Source organism: Chlorocebus sabaeus, chromosome 24 (genome assembly GCF_047675955.1).
Source record: "Chlorocebus sabaeus isolate Y175 chromosome 24, mChlSab1.0.hap1, whole genome shotgun sequence".
Classification (NCBI taxonomy): Eukaryota; Metazoa; Chordata; class Mammalia; order Primates; family Cercopithecidae; genus Chlorocebus; species Chlorocebus sabaeus.
Genome location: NC_132927.1, coordinates 72,001,928 through 72,014,776, shown reverse-complemented (window position 1 = coordinate 72,014,776; position 12,849 = coordinate 72,001,928).

Here is a 12,849-nt window from a genome sequence, read left to right as displayed (position 1 = left end):
AACAACTCCATAAACTAGAGACTGTCACCCACATTTCATAGATGAAGTATCAGAGGCTTGAGGGGCTTAGTAACCTGAACGAAGTGGGTAGCGGAGGAAGCATATGGACCCAGCTGTTCCTGATTCTAACATGCATGCTGCTTGTTGTCTGCCTTGGCCAAGTTTGGCTCATTACATGGAAGAGGCAGAACCTGGAGTAGGGAGATCCACAGTGGCTACTGAAGAAATGGTGGTGGGCTCTGAAGGTGCAGACGGAGAACACCTTCCCATGAGTGGGTGGTCAGAAAGCAAGTAGAGGTCTCCATAGGCAGAAAGAAATAACTACCAGTTAGCCTCGAGGTGGAAAATTGATTGCTTCACCGATCACCCTCCTTGGCCAGGTCTCCCACTCCTCAACCCTTGGACCTGCTCTGAAAAAAACCTCAGAGCTGCAGGTGAGAACAGTTTGGTCCCTGGTCCTTCAGCTGGCCTTTGTCCATGTCATGTCTGAGATAAGGCTATGTCTTCTGGCCAAGTTGTCTCTGGTACCTGTGACCTGAAGGATTCACTCTTGGGGGTAGGTGCCACCAAAGTCTTTGAGAAGCACTTTGATCTCTCCAGAATTTATCCCAGGATTGCCTGGTACTGACAGTGCACTCATGCCTGGGCGCAATGCTCTCCTCTTCCAGCAGAGGGAACCCTTCACAAGCCCCAAGCCCCTGGGGACCCGCTTGCTGGAAGGATTCCGGACCACAAACAAGGAGGCACTGTGCAGGGATTAGAAGGCTGGGTAAGAGTCACTGATACCTCTGCACAGTTCTGTTCAGCTCCTCCTCGGTACTGGGCCAAAATGGCAGGGCAGACAAGATGCCAAAGGCAGACAGTCTAGACAGAGCATGGTATAGATGGAACTGGCAAAGTTATCCCACCAAGGAAGCAGCATGAGTAGACCTGGACGAGAGGTAATTCAGGGTGTGTCTGGAGATTAGGAATAATGAGGATTATCCAGGCTCATATGATAAAGAATAAGAATGTGGTGGTGGTGGGGTGGTGGGGGCAGGGGTGGTGCTGATGCTCCATTGTAAGGATCAAACACGCCAGTGCCAGCAGCTGGTTTTGAATGAGGAGCAATGAATGTTTGAGACAAGGAGTGACATAAGTATGCACTTAATGTTTGAACTAATGATAAAACGAAAGAGTGGCTTAATAATCAAGTAGATCGTGACTACTAGAGAAAAGACTGGATGGAGGCTGTGCAGATAATAACAAAAACAAGAACGTCCAGAGCAAACTTGACTTGCAAAGTAGTAAAAGAAACTCAACCCAACCATGGAACTGAAGAATGGGGGTTTAGGAAAGTTTTGCTCATTTCAAGGTGAAAATGTATACTATTTTCTTCTAAAGGTTTTATTTAGATTCATTTGTCCATGTTGATATCCAATTAACTTAATGCCATTTATTTAAAAGACTACCCGTTCTCCTACTGTACCGTATCATCACTTCTGTCACAAATCTGGGAATATTCATGTCTGAGTCTGTTTCTGGACACTTTTCTATTCCACTAGTCTGTTTGTCTCTCCTTGTGTTGATACCACATTGCTAATTACTATAGCTTTAAAATAGGTCTTTATATCTTATAGTAAGATTCTGTTTCTCTGGAGAACCCTAATACAGCTATTCGCTTCCCTTTACATACGCATATGCATTTTAAAATCAGCTTGTTAATCCTTCCCACCTCCAAAAGCCTGCTAAGATTGATGGGGATTGTGTTGAATCTATAGGTCTATTTGAAGAGAATTAACACCTCCACCATATTAAGCCTTACAATCCGAAGCGATTGCATAGTGTATCCTTCCGTATTTTGGGTTGCCTTTAATTGTTCTCTCTGATTTTATTAAATTAACTCTTAAGTATTTGATTGATGCCATTTTAAACGTCATTTTAAATTCTGTATTATGTTTGTTGCCGTTATAAAAAAATGCAACTGGTTTGTGTACATTGACACTATATCCAAGACCTAGATAAATTGACTTAACTCTAACAGTTTATCCATTCTTTGAGGAAATGTCTTAGCCATTGTATCTTCAACTATTCCTGTCTCATCCTTTCTTTTCCTCTTTCCCTCTTTCAGTGACTCCAACTACACATTGTCAGACCCTTTAAACTGTGTACCATGCTCTCTATGCTCTGTCCTATTTTGTTTCCCCTTTTTTCCCTCTCTGAGCTTCAATTTTGATGTTTTCTATTGGTTTATCTTCCAGTTCACGACTGCTGACATCTGCTATATCCAATCTGCTCTCAATTGATTTCTTTGCTGCAAATATTATGTTTATTAGTTCCAGGATGCCCACTTGATGCTTTTTTTGAAAGATTAAAACTTTATCTGATAATCTCTATACTTTTAATCATTTTGTCCATCATTCTATTTCTTTGGACATAATCATAGTTAAAGTTCTTGTCTAATAACTCTGGTTTACTGGTGGGCCTCCTTCTATTGTCTGCTTTTTCTCTTGGTTTTTAGTTAAATGGTCTTTTCTCTTGAGTAATATTTAAAGGAATGCCAAATATTTTGTATAAAAGCACTGGAAAGGCTGTAGTGTTTTCCCCCCAAGTACGGTTAACCCTATTCTCTGCTAGGCAGATACAGTGAAGTATTAAACAGTTTAATCCCAATAGGGACTGAACTGAGCCAAGGTTAAGTTGCAGTTTGGAAAAGAATCAGTCTATGTGGCCAGGCATAGTGGCTCACTTTGTAATCCCAGCACTTTGCGAGGCCAAGGTGGGTGGATCGCTTGAGCTCAGGAGTTTGAGACCAGCCTAGGCAACAGTGAGACCCCCATCTCTACAAAAAAAAAAAATACAAAAAGTAGCTGGGTATGGGGGTGCATGCCTGTAGCCCCAGCTACTTGGGAGGCTGAGGTGGGAGGATCACTTGAACCCCGGAGGTCAAGGCTGCAGTGAGTCAAGATCGAGCCACTGCACTTCAGCCTGGGTGACAGAGTGAGACTCTATTTAAAAAAAAAAAAAAAAAAAATAGCCCATCTACCTCTAGTTTGCCCTGTTCTTAGAGTATGACCTTCAATCAAGAGGCTGGTAGGTCTTTGTCTCAGCACTGTGAACAAAAGTTCTCTGGAAAGGAAATTGGAGGAAAGAGACTTTATATTCCAGTGAATAGTTTGCACACCAGGGAGATGCAGCCTTCAGTGTAAAACATGATGTGTTCCAGAGAACAAAGGGAGGGTTGGGGTTCTGTAGCAAAAGTTTCCACCCAGGTTCCCAATCAGGTCCATTTATGCAACGGAGAGCTTCAGACTCAGGTAGTTCCAATTAGTTGGTACAGCTGAGCCTTGATTGGTCAAGGCAGGTGGGCTCTGACTGGTTGGTTTAGGTGTGCTCTGAAAGTCCTCAAGTCGAACAGAGGTGTTGGATTTCTGGGAACTCAGAGTACCTACGTGATTTCTAGTTAGCAGATGGCTGCTTGGCTCTATTTTACATTTAGGCCCCATTAGCCACTAAGGATCTTTCTTGAAAGATTGGCTCTTTTGGGTTCACATTTGTTCATGACACTAAGAGACTGCAGGAAATTATTTTGCTTTTGGGGGGGTTTGGCTTTGCTCTTCAGCATCCTGCCCTGAACTGCTTCAAATTGTAAAAAGCCTGTGGTTAGAGGGTACTGGCCACACGTCTGAGATTCCCTCAAGTCTCCACATTTGTCCAGCTGCACAAAGACTCATGGCTAATGTTCTCAGGAAAAAGCAGCTGCAGATGCCTGACAGCAGGGGTCAGTTCACCTGCTCTCCAGCGTTTTCTGCTCCCCCCAAGTTGTTCTCAGGAACTCCAGCCCCTGGTGAGCCTTTGTCTTCTCAGGAGACCACAGGGAGCCTGGGCAACATGGTCAGACCCACTCTACAAAAAATACAAAAAGTACCCGGGTGTGGTGGCACATGCCTGTGGTCCCAGCTACTTGGGGGCTGAGGTGGGAGGATCACTGGAGCCTGAGAGGTCCAGGCTGTAGTGAGCTGTGATTGTGCCACTGCATTCCTGCCTGGGTGACAGAAAGAGACCCTGCCTCAAAAAAAAAAAAAAAAAAAAAAAAAAAGACCACAGGAAATTCCACTCTACTTTCCTGAGGTCTTCAACTTAGCCTGTTAGCCTCTCACATCACACAGCTTCACAGTTCAGCACGTCTCAAGGAGGAAGCTGGCTGGATGCTTGAGGCCCCTCAGGCCTTTAATTTGATTACTCCACAGCAGCCCCCAACTAGACTCGGCACGAATTTCAGTCTTTAGCCTGTGCCCGGAATTATCAACTGACAGCAAGGGAAAGGCATCTGCAGATGCTCACCTCTGAGCTGTCTCCCTTCTCCAGAACTTTACTTCCTCTAGCCCTTGTTGCTTCCATAGCTCCCTGACGGTTTGGAAAATACAATCTTTATTTTTATCTAGATTTTCCATAATGTGGCTGTAGTGTTACCAGAAAGGGGTCCCGATCCAGACCTCAAGAGAAGGTTCTTGGACCTCATGCAAGAATTTGGGGCAAGTCCATAGGGTAAAGTGAAAGCAAGTTTATTAAGAAAGTAAATACAGAATGGCTACTCCATAGGCAGAGCAGCCCTGAGGGCTGCTGGTTGGCTATTTTCATGGTTATTTCTTGACTATATGCTAAACAAGGGGTGGATTATTCTTGAGTTTTCCAGGAAAGGGGTGGACAATTGGACCGCAGGGCTTCTCCCCTTTAGACATATAGGGTAACTTCCTGATGTGTCCATGTCATTGTAAACTGTCATGGTGCTGGTGGGAGTGTCTTTTATCATGCTAATATATTATAATTAGTGAATAATCAGCAGTGAGGACGACCAGAGATCACTTTTGTCACCATCTTGCTTTTGGTGGGTTTTGACTGGCTTTTTTTTTTTTTATCACAACCTGTTTTATCAGCAAGGTCTTTGTGACCTGTATCTTGTGCTGACCTCCTATCTCATCCTGTGACTTAGAATGCCTAAGCTCATGGGAACGCAGTCCAGTAAGGTCTCAGTCTTATTTTACTCAGCCCTTATTCAAAATGGAGTCACTCTGGTTCAAACGCCTCTAAAAGTAGCATTGGCCTGTTGCAAACCACTTCATCTTACCCTAAGAGAGGGAGAGCTTTTTTTTTTCTTTAAAGGTAGAAGGAATTAAATTATGTCTTTGTGCTGATGGAATTGAAGCAGGAGAGAATGGCAAGGTATAAACTGAAGGCAAGCACAGTGGTGAGAGCCCAAGGGGATGGCTTGGCTTGAAGGAAGGGGAGACTCTTCTTCCAGTGTAACTGAAAGGAACAAGGAGAATCAGCTCAGAGGCAAGTAAGGGTTTTAGGTTTGGGGGCAAGAAGAGGAAATTCCCTTCCTCCACCTTTCACAGCATGAAATTACAAATGGTTATTTTGTAATTTTCTAAGATCTAACCTTGGAAAATAAACATATGAAAATATTAAGAACATGTTTATGACCTTCGATAGGGATGACCTTCTTAAAGATGATGCACAAAGCAAAAGTATGACTTTTTTTTTTTTTTTTTTTTTTTTTTTTGAGATGGAGTTTCGTTCTTATTGCCCAGGCTGGAGTGCAATGACACGATCTCGGTTCACCACAACCTCCGCCTCCCAGGTTCAAGCAATTCTCCTGTCTCAGCCTCCCGAGTAGCTGGGAATACAGGCGTGTGCCACCAAACCCGGCTAATGTATTTTTGGTAGAGACAGGGTTTCTCCGTGTTGGTCAGGTTGGTCTCAAACTCCTGACCTCAGGTGATCCGCCTGCCTTGGCCTCCCAAAGTGCTGGGATTACAGGCATGAGCCACCGAAAAGTATGACTTCTTATGACAATACATGAATTTTCAAAAGTGACCAGAGTAAGAGAAGATAGTAACAATATATAGCAAAGTATTAGTTTCCAGTATATGTAATGAACTCTTACAGATCAGTAAGTAAAGGGAATAACCCATTGGAAAAATAGGGAACAGCTAGAATTCGCAGAAAAGGAGATGAAAACGGCCAGTTGCTGTATGAGAAGACACTCAGTCTCACAAGTAATCAAGAAAATGCAAATTTTAAAAGTGAGATACATTTTTAAAATCTACAGTAGTGCCAAACAAAAGCACTTGGCAATATCAAATGTTGGCAAGTGACGTCATTTGCCTTATTGACCAGGTCCCTTCTTCACAGGAGCTGGTGAGGGAGAACCAGGCTCTTCCTCCTGTGGCCACCCTGGCCGGTCAGTTTCCACAGAACTAGCACACCAGGCTGGGGAGGCCAGCGCAAGTTTCTTTACTGAAAGTTGGGTCCGTTTCAAAAGGACAATTTGGACACAGAATAGACAAATGTTAGAGTTTGAGAGTTTTCCTTTGAGTTTTGCAAGACAAAACATCTAGTAACTTCAGTATTCACCAGGAAGAATTCCCCAGTGGCCCCTCCCTCCGGCCCTTTCTCCTGCCTGCCTTCAGGATCACCCCTTGTCTCATAGGCTTTAGTTTTTCAGGTCTCCTTCTTGGATAGATTCTATCCTGCCCACAGGTGAGCCCTCTCTTCCCATGCCAAGTTTCCACCTAACCTTGGTCTGGAGCAGGTGCAGGCTTCGGCCAGGTGGAAGCTGCTGGGTGGGTGCTGCCTAGCCTTGGATGCTTGGGTAAGGAGAAGCGGGGTGAAATTAGGGTGATGGGCTCCAGCCTGTTGGCCAAGGTTGAGCGTGGCTTCTCTCATTCAAGTTTCCTCACTGGCAAGAACAATAAACCTGCCAGTTCTTTTATTAATAGATCTATAAAGTTGGCACCTCTCCCAAGGGCAGACCTTTTCTCCCCCATAGGACAAGACAGTCTAAAACCAAATTGAGGAAACAACACTTTGTCCGTTAGCACGGGCTCGTCCTGCCCTTGCAAACTGTGGTCTCATTATTGCCAGAGGGGCTTTTGATTTCTCCCCAGCTCCACTGAGAGGGGGTGGGGAGAGCTGGATTTATGCTTCATAGCTGAGCTTTGTTGGAAGAAGACCAAGGGATAAATTCATTCAGCCCAGCCATTCTTTCTCCTTCCCCATATAAATGGAGAAAGACGGTTCCTACAATGCAATAGTATTTTCCATTTGCAAATGAGTTAGGAAGCCAGGGGCATATAGCATCAAGCCTATGGCAGGAACTCTTGCCTCCCTTTCAGTCAGAATAATTGTCTCCCACCTTTTCTTCAGACTTCCGTTATCACATCAGCCTCCCTCTGACTTGGCTTACAGCATGTAGGTTTATATTGCCTGGATCCTATTTCAGGCTTTCTATCTCTGTCTCCACTGGACTCTGGCTCCCAAATGAAAAGGGGACCTGGAATATTTGAAAGTGAAATGGGAGAGTTCCCTGACCCCTGTCCCATGACGTGTGACAGGGGCATAGCTCTTATGTTCAGCCCTCACATCCTCAAACCCCTTACCAGAGGGGGAGCACGCAGATGGGCAGGTGCAGGAGCCAGGGTGAGCACTTTTTGGGCTCCAGCCCCATGGTAGCATCTATGGGTGGGTGTCTGTGACTCCCAGAGTCCAAGTGGGCACATGTTACAGCATTCTGTTAGCCTTGCTGTCCATGGATGACTTAAGTGTTAGACAGTTCAGTGGACCCTCTTGGTACCTAGGTCTTTGTCTGTGTCCAGGAAGAATCAGGTCACACATAAACTTTAAGGATGAATGCAGGCGGTTCATTGAGTGGTGGAGGTGGCTCTCAGCAGGGTGGATGGGGAGCTGGAAGGGGGATGGAGTGGGAAGATGATCTTCCCCTGGAGTTTGGCTGTCTAGTGGCTAATCTCCTCTCCCACTGCCCCCAGCCAAATTCCTCTCAACATTCAGATGTTCCTTTTCTTCTCTCTACTGTGCCATTCTGCCATTCTTCTGCTCTTCTGTTTGTCTCCTCATCTGCTTCTGGAGCCTGGGGTCTGGGGTTTATACAGGTATAGGATAGGGGACATGGTGGGCCAAAAGGCAACTTTTGGGCATGAAAACTGGAATGCCTCTTCCCATTTTGGGCCGCAGGTTTCCAGGTTTGAGGGTAAGGCCTTTGCCAGGGAACCGCCCTCTTCTACCCAGTATTTCCGGGTCTCCTGTCTGTATCAAAAGCATATAGGGTTTGATGGTGAACAGCCCCAAATCCAAAGGTTAGTTTTACCCCTCACTAGTTGTGTGACTTTGACCTTATAACTTAACCTTTTTGAACTTCCTACTCCTCACCTGTAACACAAAGATGCTATCTACCTTACTATGTTGTTGTAAGAAATGGTAATAATATTTATAAAGTCCCTGGCACATGGCAGATCATCAATGATAACTGATAATTGATAATCAGTTGGGGGACAGAAACCATTTCTTATTCATCTCTATGTCCTCAGCATCAAACCAGTGCCAGAAACATTGGAAGGGCCCAGAGAGTATTTGTTGGATTGAAATATCCTTTAGTCAAATGGTTTCCTGGGTCAACATGAACCCAGAGGTGTGCTGAAAATATAATTCATTCTGACTCCCTTCCTGCCAACTCCTCATAGAAAATGTACTCAGGAATGAAAGTGTTCACAGCAAAACAAAGGCCCTGGGTATTGAGAGTTTGCAGTGAAATAGAGAGGTCTGAGGGGTCAGGAGAAACAAAGCATCAGTCCGCACAGACGGTCCCCCGGGGTCTCTGTAATTATCATGTCTTCTTTTGCAGGTCTGCTGTGTGACTGGTCTATTTAGGTTAGCAGAGTTGCCCAGGTGAGAGGTGCGCTCTGATTGGCCATGGAGGCTGCCCTTGTGTGCCTGGAGCTTTTCCTGACCGTGGTACAAAGCTTCCTCATGCAGTGCATGAAGATCCACCTGCATCTTCCCTCTGCTGCCTCTCCCTCTGGCTCTTTGGGCTGTGGTTTTAAATGGTTCTTCATTTAATCCATCAGAATGACCCAGAAGGAAGCAATTGTTTGTAAATGGGTCACTCCCTCAAGCATGGTGGCAGCCTTCTTATGATGAAGAAATTGGGTCTTTGCAAATATTAAGTATCTAACTGAAGGGTGAGGGGAGAGAGGCCCGCATGTGTTATGAGCTCTCCATGGAAACTGGGCAGTGTTCCTATCTTTGTTTTAGAGATGAAGAACCAAGGCTCTGAAAGCAACCATCAGGATGGGCACGGTGGCTCACACCTGTAATCCCAGCACTTTGGGAGGATGAGGTGGGTGGATCACTTGAGCCCAGGAGTTTGAGACTAGCCTGGGCAACATGGCGAAATCCTATCTCTACAAAAGGTAAAAAATTAGCTGGATATCATGGCGCGCGCCCCACAGTCGCAGCTACTCAGGAGGCTGAAGAGGGATGATAAAGTTCGGGAGGTTGAGACTGCACTGAGCCATGATCATGCCACTGCACTCCATCCTAAGAGACAGAATGAGACCTTGTCTCAAAAAAAAAAAAAAAAAAGTGACCATCACTTAGCCAAGATCACAGAGGTAGCTAGTGGAGGAGCTGGAATCTGAACTTCAGCATGTTTGATTCCAAAGTTCAAACTCTCTTCTACTACACCACAGGTACCTGGTGGACACTGCAAACCCTGTTCACTGATTGACAGAAGTCAGGGTGGTACTCATGAGCTGGGGACATATGCCCCAGTAACTCAGCAAGCCTCTCAAGTTACATTGCCAAATACTAATGACTCATCTAATCCACACAGAGCATCTGGGGCCCAGCTCCAAGCTACTCCATAACAACAGAGGGTACCATCTTATTTATACTCAGGCCCTGTAGGACCCAACTTGTCTAGGAGATATTCTGGGGACGAAATGGAGGGGACCTCACTACACAACTCTAATAAATAGAACGCCTGATTTGCAAGGCCATGGTTGCTTGAATATCTGAGGTCCCAGGGATGCCAGCCAACATGCCTGGCTTTCTGGGGTTGGGAGAGGAAGTAACCCACCTCTTCCTACTCTCTGTAAATACAGATATTATGAGGACCCTCCCATCCTTAGAAACAAGCCTGCCCACTACCATCTTTTCATGATGATCAATATAGTATGTGGGTTAAAAACACAGATTCTGGAGCCAGATTGCCTGGGTTCAAATCTCAGCTCTGGTATTTACTAGCCATGTGAATTCCAGCAAGTAACTCACCTGTCAAAAGGTATAATGAAAAGATTACATACTTCATATAGTTGTAAGGAATTTATTAAATGAGCTGAAATGTGCTGAGTTCTTAGAACAGTGCCTGGCACATTCTAACTGCCTTAGGTATTGTGATTACTGAGTATTGTGCTAGCTCTCCAGCCTTCCCTTCTAAGCCAGACTTCTCAGAAAAGTCTAGAGGCGCTAACCCTCAAGACTGATTCCTGATACAGACCATCTCATAATCTTGTTTCTGCCAACCTGCCCCCAGCCTCCACTGAAATTGCTCTCTTTTTTTTTTTTTTTTTTTTTAAGACAGAGTCTCGCTCTGTCGCCCAGGCTGGAGGGCAGTGGCTGGATCTCAGCTCACTGCAAGCTCCGCCTCCTGGGTTTACGCCACTCTCCTGCCTCAGCCTCCCGAGTAGCTGGGACTACAGGCGCCCGCCACCTCGTTTTTTTTTTTTTAGTAGAGATGGCTAGTTTTTTGTATTTTTTAGTAGAGATGGGGTTTCACCATGTTAGCCAGGATGGTCTCGATCTCCTGACCTCGTGATCCGCCCGTCTCGGCCTCCCAAAGTGCTGGGATTACAGACTTGAGCCACCGTGCCCGGCCGAAATTGCTCTCTTAAAGGGCCCCAGGCACCTCCTTCCTGAAGGTGGTGGGTGATCAGTTCCTTTAGCAGAAGTCATCCCAGTAACTCTGCTGCCTGCCACACCGCAGCCCTTCCCACCTTCTCAACCCTCTGGTTTTCCTCTGGTGTCCGTGCCTTGTCACTGGCAATTCTCACCTTTTGACATAGCAAAGTTTAAAATGTTAGGTGGAATTAAAATTAACCATCATCCATCTCCTAAAAGCTTTCCCCCTAAACTTCTTTTCCTTTTTTAGACAGGGTCTCACTCTGTCAGCCAGGCTGGAGTACAATGGTGCCATCATAGCTCACTGAAGCCTCGACCTCCTGGGCTCAAGCGATCCTCCCACCTCTGCCTCCCGAGTGGCTGTGACTACAGGTGCATGCCACTGCACATGGCCCCCGCCAGACTTCTGGTAACAGCATGTATTTTGTCCCCACCATTCACCTTTCTCATCAGAGAGATCTGGTAAATGAGGCTTCACTGAACACACAGAGCCCAAGATGGGATCGTTTAACAACCATCTATCTTTATCCACCAAACTAGATTCCCTAGTGTCCAGGGAAAAGGTTGTTCCCATTTTCCTTATGCTATAGGGACCTGCTATGGGAGGCGGACAGGCATAGGGGCAAGGCAGAAGCAATGAACAGCCATTGGCTGGTCTCACTGGGTTATAAAGTGTGTTAGCTGGACTCTCTGGGCAAAAATCAAAGGTCTCAACTCAGATCTTACGCAGACGTCCAACATACAGCCAAATCCATGATCCTGTGAGCTGCCAGGTTCATCATCCATCCCTTCTCCTTCCCAGTGTCTAGAACCATTCATCTCCCTGCATCCTCAGCCCTGAACCAGCCCTGAGTCCAATTCTACCCTGATTTAGAGAAGAGGAGTGGATTGAAGACCTAGCCTAGAATTCAGCAACTCCAGCCTGTCTGCTGGCCATACTAGTGTTCGAAGTCCCCACTTCGAAACTAGGGTTTGAGTCCCCACACTCTAGTCACTCCATCAAAGATTTGCCTTAATACCAACATTTCAGGGAGAATTTTCTGCCCCCAACCTCCAACATACACACACCCCTACACACAATGCATGCATACATGTACACACACTCACTCATCCTTTGCAAACACCAGAGGCCTGCATCTGATTCAGAGCTGTGCCTCAGGCCTCGAGTCCTGATAACAGTCTTTTTGATGCTCAATGGAGAGACACGGACCATGTCATCTTGGGGTTTACAGTAGGCCTGGCACATACCAGGTGCCTGAGAAATGTCAGAAGAGCCAAATTCTTGCTCCCTCATGCCTGTTGCCAGAAAAGTCATAAAGAACAGGGTAAAGAGTATGTCCTTGGGGATGAGACAGCCTAGCTTGGATTTGGGTTCTGGCACTTCGTTGGCTTTGGGATGGTGAACACATTCCTCAACCCCTTTGCTCCTCGGTTTCCTCAAGGTTGTGAGGATTAGCAACAAGTAAACAAGTAAACAGGAAATGTGTGCTGTAAAAATGCCTGCCTGGGTTTGATCTTGAGAAATGGTGCTATGAAAACAGAATATTATAACTCCCCTCCCCTTTCAGAGGGGAAATAAATCAGAAATATACATTTTTCTTCAGGAAAAGAATTACTTGTAATGAAAATAAACTATGAAGAAATTACCGTACCTTTGTTTATCCAGTGCAAAAATGCTGCCTCTGCTCTGAAATATTTGTAAGGCCTTCTGGGTTATAAAGTGTGTTAGCTGGACTCTCTGGGCAAAAATCAAAGATCTCAATTCTGAGCTTTCTTCTGAGTTTTCACCCTCCCTAAGCTACCTGATGCTCAAGGTCTAGAAATGCAAGAGATTGCTCAGCTAGCGGTTGCTCACACCCACAGTCTCAGCACCTTGGGAGGCCAAGGCAGAAGGATCGCTTGAGCTCAGGAGTTTGAGACCAGCCTGTGCGATATAGTGGGATCCCATCTCTACAAAAATAAATAAATAAATAAATAAATAAAATATGAATCAGAACCCTATATTCTGTGCAGACTCCTAGCTTTGTGAAGCACATTTTATATGACTCCATGAAGCCATAAAACCTGGCAAGTGTAGGAGTTTGCTGAATGTTACACATTTACTCACTC